Source organism: Octopus bimaculoides, chromosome 1 (genome assembly GCF_046866305.1).
Source record: "Octopus bimaculoides isolate indiv1 chromosome 1, ASM4686630v1, whole genome shotgun sequence".
Taxonomy (NCBI): domain Eukaryota; kingdom Metazoa; phylum Mollusca; class Cephalopoda; order Octopoda; family Octopodidae; genus Octopus; species Octopus bimaculoides.
Window position 1 is genome coordinate 29,437,554 of NC_142928.1, and position 7,500 is coordinate 29,445,053.

Genomic DNA, 7,500 nt, shown 5'->3' on the forward strand with positions numbered 1-7,500 from the left:
AATATACAAGTAAAGGCACCTATAGTAATTACTTCAAAAATTACATTAAAATAATGAAAACAGGAAAACAAATTATAGATGTTAAGAAATAATGAAAGAAAGTAAAAGGGGAAAATAACAAAGAAAGGAAGAAAGCGGAAAGGAAATAAGTGAGACGTCTGCTGATTAAGAATGAATATCTCGGATTTTATTTCTAGCTGATCATCAGTGTCAATAACTAGAGGAAATCTAACAGATAAGGACACGGTCTCTATTTATTATTATTGTTTATTTTGTGATATCTGAGACTATATTTTATTAGGCAGAAGTATAAAATTATACACAATTTTAAAGGTATCGGGTCATATAACTGGTGAGCAAGTAAATATAGTATAGCAGTCGAAAGGATAAGAATTCTTATGACTTGCCGTGTGTCCACAGGAAATATAGGTTTAATTTATTGAAGTTATACATATAAAATTATTTCCAAGGAATTTTTATGCATAATTCCGAAAAGTCAAACTTCAATACTTGACAATGGCTCCTCTGATTATAGCAATACAGCAATATTCGTGAGATCGAATTTAGATGAAACAATTGTCAATTGTTGCAATAAAAGAACTTACTCAATCCATTCTCCTTGTCTATAATTGTATCTATATCTATATCTATATTTCTACCTATCTTTTTTATCTATCGATTTACCAGTGTGTGTGTGTGTGTGTCTGTGTCTGTGTGTATTGTGTCGGCAATATTTGAATTTGTAGGCCTTTCTTTTACTTCTTTATCCTATGCTACAATGGTCTGCTACGCTACGTCTTTACGCTACAGTGGCCTCAAGCCTTATTTGGGAAAAAAAATCGAAATATAACAAGAAAAACAGACAAAATTAAATATCAAAATGTGTTTAGATTTGCAATTCAATGTCACCGGTAGCTTTGTTATGTCTACCATACAGGTTTCTTTGAGTGTCTTGAAAAGACAGCAAAGCAGCAAAATCAGAATGAATACCATTCAGCAATTAGATCCGTCCTAGTATACACTGACCTTAAATTTCTATGAGTTTTACATATACTTTTATCGTTACATGATCGATAAAGTAGTGACATACGTGAACTACGATGGAAGTAGCAAAATGGAATTCAAATGTCTATATCCTTTGCCTTAAAATGCTTAGCCTTGTGCCAATACTCTCAGAAATCAATAATTGTTTCTTTTATCTTCGGTAAATAAATATTGGTTTCATTTGATGTGTTGTCTATAATATTGATTCCTCACATCAATCTCAGCGCGATTTTGAACTCGGTATGCAGAAGGTCGAAACTGAATGTCTTAAAACGCTCAACCAGTGATAATTATAACAACAATAACGAGGAGGAGTAGGTGGGGAGGAGGAGGAGGAGAAAATGAAAAGGAGGTGGATAAAGAAAATGAGGAGAAAAAATAACATGGTGGTTAGTAAGGATGGTGAGGATGATGATAAACAACAATAGCAACAACCACAGCAACAACAACAACAAAAACATCAACAAAAACAATAGAAATACCAAGAACAAAAGCCATAGCAACAGTAAGAATAACAATACAACTATTTACTAAAAGATATTCAAAAGTTTTTAATGTTGAACTAATCATATCGTAGAATACAAAAAATAAATAAACGAAAAAAAAAAATTCAAGAGAGAATTTAGTGTTTGTGGAGAGAATTGTTATAATAAAACTGATGATTTAGGAAACATTGCTAAAGTTCATATCAAACAAAACTTTCCACGTTTTGTTTTATTTCTCTTGTATTTTCTTTTGTTTTTATTTAAACAAACTGAACAAATATATGTGTTAAGTTCAGTTAAAACCAATATCGAAAACAATGTAAATTTATCGCACCGTAAAATTCAATTATCTTTTCAAATAATTAAATAAAACTTGAACACTATTAACAGTTGTTCACTGAGACATTAATATTTTTTCTGATAGAACGTCACCAAGTATCATAGTTATTAGTCACCAATACACATTGAAAACAAAGGCCATTTATAAACGTATATGAGTGATACTGACTTCGAATTTAAAGGTAAATATGCGTTTGTTGTTAAAAATATGCGACTTTATTTATTGTATTCAGCGATCGCTTTCTCTCTCTTTCTCTTTCGCTCATTCTCTGTCTGTTAATATAATCTTATACTTTCTTTCTTTTCCTTTGTCAAACTATTATTTTTATGATGTTCAATTTGATAGTAAACACACAGAACAGAAGAAAAAAAACATAAATAAATAACTAGTAGTAAAATAATGTTTTAATATCTCTGAATTAAATTAAAGATTTCTTATGCTGAGTTGTAGAAAGTTTAAATTCACTGGCAACATATTTTATCTTTCCATAGTGAGTGAAGCTTGAGTTCAAAGACCGATAATGACACACAAACGCGCACACACATAGACACTCATACACACACGTATACAAACATTCACAAACATTCACACACGTTTCGCCATGAAGTAGTTTACTCGAACATTTCCAATTAAGTTTTCTCTCTCTCTTTCTATATATATATATATATATATCTGGACAGAGAAACATAAATAAAAATATTCATTTAACAATTCGTACTCAGTTCTCTATCAGATAGGTACTCAATTACAACTAATACTTCGTAAAGTGTATATGTGTGTGAGTGTGTTCTCGGGATTCACTGCTGGGACGACGTTCACACGTTTCCATAGATGTTTTTAACACAATATATCTTAGATAAGTATTTGTTTGAGACAAAGCCCATAGTATGGATGTGCATACGTTAAGTATGATACACAGATGGCTATATTATATATTTATATAAATATATACACATATATGTATATATATATATACATATATATATATATATATATATATATATATATATATATATATATATATATATATATATATATGTAGAGAGAGAGAGAGAGGGGAGAGACAGAGCTGACATACCACATAAAAACAAAATGAAATAGACTAGACAAGAGGAGACACATGGAACAGAGAGTCGTTGAAGAAGTCATAGAATACGTGGCGAAAAATTAGCAATAACAATACAATATTGAAGATCGAATAACCAAATAGTGCGTATGTTTGGTTTAATTGGCAAAATATGACAATCCCGCATGTATTAGAATATTTGTTTCAACACACGTTTTCACATCAAGAATCATGCAAAACAAATACTTATAAATATAACGAGTATCACTAGGAATCATTCAAGTTTAATGGTTAAACTAAGTTATGTTTGGATTAGGCGTATCCTCATGTTGCAAGACACGAATGATTACCGGTTAATTTGAGACATAATAAAATTCGATAGTTAGAAGAGCAGATGAATATCTGTGTGGTGAGGAATAATTTAGGCGTTCAGTAGGTCAGGTTAATTGCCTTGTATTGTCAATAATTGTCTTCTGAAAATAGCATGTCTTTATAATTCAATTACGGGAAAATGAAGTGAATGAGCAAAGTGTGGTTTATACACTCACTCATATATATGTATGCACAAACCCAACTGCACGAGCACGCGAGCGATCATAATTACTTACGCCTCTGAATATGATATGCGTATGTAAATATATTCATTTAACACATGTACACCTATCATATAGGCACACTGTTACGCATACGCATGCATCTGTACATCTATAATTACATTCATGTGATCGTACACAAATGAGTGTATGATAGTCTGTATTTCCATCAGTGTTTCCCTAATAGCGTTTCTGATATGGACAGGTAGTGTAGAATAATAAAAAGACGAGTAAAATTCACAAAGAAAATGCTAATGTAGAAGTGCAAAATAAGTCTAGGAGTGCAATAGTGATAGTTCTGTGGGACTGAAAATTTCCAGTTGTATAAAATATATTTGACCACATGCGAACACATGGCGACACTCATCTTGTTTAAGGTTCAGGCAGTTTTCCATATTCTTCGATCTAAAAGGGTACTCTATATTTTCCTGAATTTTTAAAAACCGCTTATATACTCCAATACATACATAGGACTATTCGAAAATATCTATAGATGAAAACAATAAAATGTTATGGGTATAAAATTTCCAATTACTTATCAATTGAAATATTTAAAGAAAAAAGTATATATTTTACTGTTTTCTCCTCATAGTAATGTTGAAAATTTCTACCTTGCTGCTTTTTTCATTGAAATCGAGAAATTGCCGTAAATCCTCGAGTATATTCCGCCTTTTTTTACCCAAAATTTAAAGGTCAAAATCCCTAGTGCGTACTATATACGAGGTTAAAAATGAAAAATATTTTTTAAGCAATGTCCGAACTTCTATTTGCTGTCCGGCAATGTTTATTCAGACGCATTTTTTTATGTCGGGCGCGAAAATACCTTAAGCTAAGCCTAAAAGCAATGAAGTCATAAAAGAATCATCCATAACTTGCAGTAAGCAACATTTATTAAAATAAAAGTTTTGTATATCGTCTGCACTGGATGGTACTCAGGATGACGTTGTATGGAAAGATGAAATATATGAAAGTGAATCTTCTGATATTGACTATGAATCTGACGATGACGGAAATTTACACTACAATGATGCTGACATGTTTACGGAGGAACAAATGGAACAGTTATCTGATGCTGAAAGTGACGTTGAATTTGAAGGATTTGAGTAAATGCTTTTGCTTTTGTAACTGATAATGATAAATATTTGAAGGCAATTTACTTGATATTTATTTTTCACTGACGTTATTGCTGTTATTTCTTTATTTTCTGCAAAGTGCACAAAAAAAGCAACATGTTTGCATTGTTATATATAAAATAATAATAAATGACATTACCGTATATATGTTTACAAACCAGTGGGCGTTATATAGACCTCCTTGACTCAAGTTAGAGAAGGGGTGCGTATTATACACAAGGTTTAGGTTTTTCAGAGGTACACCCCCCCCTAAAAATCCGATGCGTATTATACTCAAGGGCGGACTATACTCGAGGATTTACGGTTAAGTGCAAAAATACTAGAATTACACAGGGCTCCCCATAAAAACTACTTTCATTCGAATAAAAATATGTGGATAAGCTTCTGCTTGCCCACTTTTTATCTATAAAATATCATCTTACTCTCGTTTTTCAACCGATTATCAATTTAGACTTGTCAGAAACTCTCTTGAACACTTTTTTAGAACTAATTATTACGGTTCTTTTTTTGGAGCCATCTTGAATAGAGTAAAATTATAAATTCGCTTCAAAAGATTTATAAGAAAAGGATTTCTTGCATATATATTCACAATACGTTTTGGTGTATTCTAACGTGAATATGCTATTGGCTGTTGTACTCGTCACATGAGAACAGCTTCTTTACGCCGAATTTTTGTTCATGACACACTCGACTCCCTAGTAGAAGGGATCCTGGGACGCTGGTATATTAGTTTGGACTTTTTTTTAAGCTTCTCCTTTGAACTGGATTTGAATACTACTTCTATCTCATCAAGATACTGCATTGCGACTATCTCTTCTAGTTGTTTAAGTAATATTATGGCTGACTGCGATCATTCCAAACATATCATCATTTGTCATTTATGCATGAAGAAATCTGTTTTAGTCTTCTTAATCTTATATTCAAATATTTTGCATTTGTGTTTTGCATGGGTATGTAATTGAGTGTTTTCTGTTAAATTAATGCATTCTTCTTCTTTCTTTATTTTAAACGGGCTTTTATAAACCAACAAATGACAAACGATTAGAACTAATGCATGATTAGATGTTTCACTAGAGCTGAATCAATTTGCATACAATAATATACTTAACTTGAGAGTTTCAAAATTCGCTTTAAAAAATCGACAAAAATCCAGTCCCTATCACAAATGTTGAACAATTCGATTCAGTAATTATTCTTTAAATCTTATTCTCTCGATCAATATACATACATATAAATACTTACATACACACACACTCATATATATATATATGTTCTTTCTCTTTCATTTGTTTCAGTCATTTGACTGCGGCCATGCTGGAGCACCGCGTTTAGTCGATCAAATCGACCCCAGTACTTATTCTTTGTAAGCCTAATACTTTTTCTATCGGTCTGAGGCTATAGTAGAAAGCACTTGCCTAAGGTGCCACGTAGTGGGACTGAACCCAGAATCATATGGTTGGTAAGCAAGCTACTTACAACACAGCCACTCCTACACCTATATATATATATATATATATATATATATATATATATATATATATATATATATATATATATATATATATATATATATATATATATATGTGTGTGTGTGTGTGTATATATTAATTTATGTATACGTGTGAGGTGGCGAGCTGGCAGATCCGTTAGCACGCCGAGTGAAATCCTTACCGGTATTTCGTGTGTCTTTACGTTATGAGTTCAAATTCCGGCGAGGTCGACTTTGCCTTTCGTGTTTTTGGGGTCGATAAATTAAGTACCAGTTGCTTACTGGAATCGAGCTAATCGACTGGCTCCCTCTCCCAAAATTTATAGCCTTGTGCCTAGTGTAGAAAAGAATATATGTATATTGGTACATATGTATATATATAAATATATATATATACAGTTGTAGTATATTGTCAACTTAATGTGACAATCTCAATAAGGGAATACACTACTGCCGTTTAGCCCTAGGAAGCTGGATCGCTTCCTGTCGGCCTTGACACAATTACTGTGTCCTTAAGTTTGCGAGGGGGAGACAAGCTCCTCCACCCAGCCTAGCCAGCATTCAGGGACATGTTTCTAGGGCTAAACGGCAGTAGTGTATTCCCTTATTGGGATTGTCACATTAAGTTGACAATATACTACAACTTTATCGCTCCACTACTGCTTAAATCTCTCAGAGATTTAGAAATATTATATTTCTAATATATATATATACATATATATATATATATATATATATATATACATATATATATATATATATATATATATATATATATATATATATATATATATATATATATATATAAGTAGGTAGGTATATGTACGCATTTGTCGACCCGTGGCTACAGTAGAAACACGTTCTCAATGCGTTGCGCTGTGGGTATGAACCCGTTACCAGGTGTTTGCAGAATGAACTTCTTAATCAAACTGAAATTCCTTTGTTATGACTTTACACTTATTCTACCAGAATTATGTCAATATTATTGAATAAAAGGGTGGCGATCTGGCAGAATCGTTAGCACGCCGGGTGAAATGCATAGCGGTATTTCGTCTGCCACTGCGTTCTAAGTTCAAATTCCGCCGAGGTCGATTTTGCCTTTCATCCTTTCGGGGTCGATAAATTGAGTACCAGTTACGTACTGGGGTCGATCTAATAGACTGGCCCCTTCCCCAAAAATGTCAGGCCTTGTGCGTAGACTAGAAAAGAATATTATTGCGTAAAACGCATAAATCACTCGAATTTACAACAAAGTGACACAGTTATAATATAATTGTGCATTTCATATCAATATTTTAATGAAAAAACAGAAATTATAAGGACTGAATTTTCAATAACAAGTCAATAATA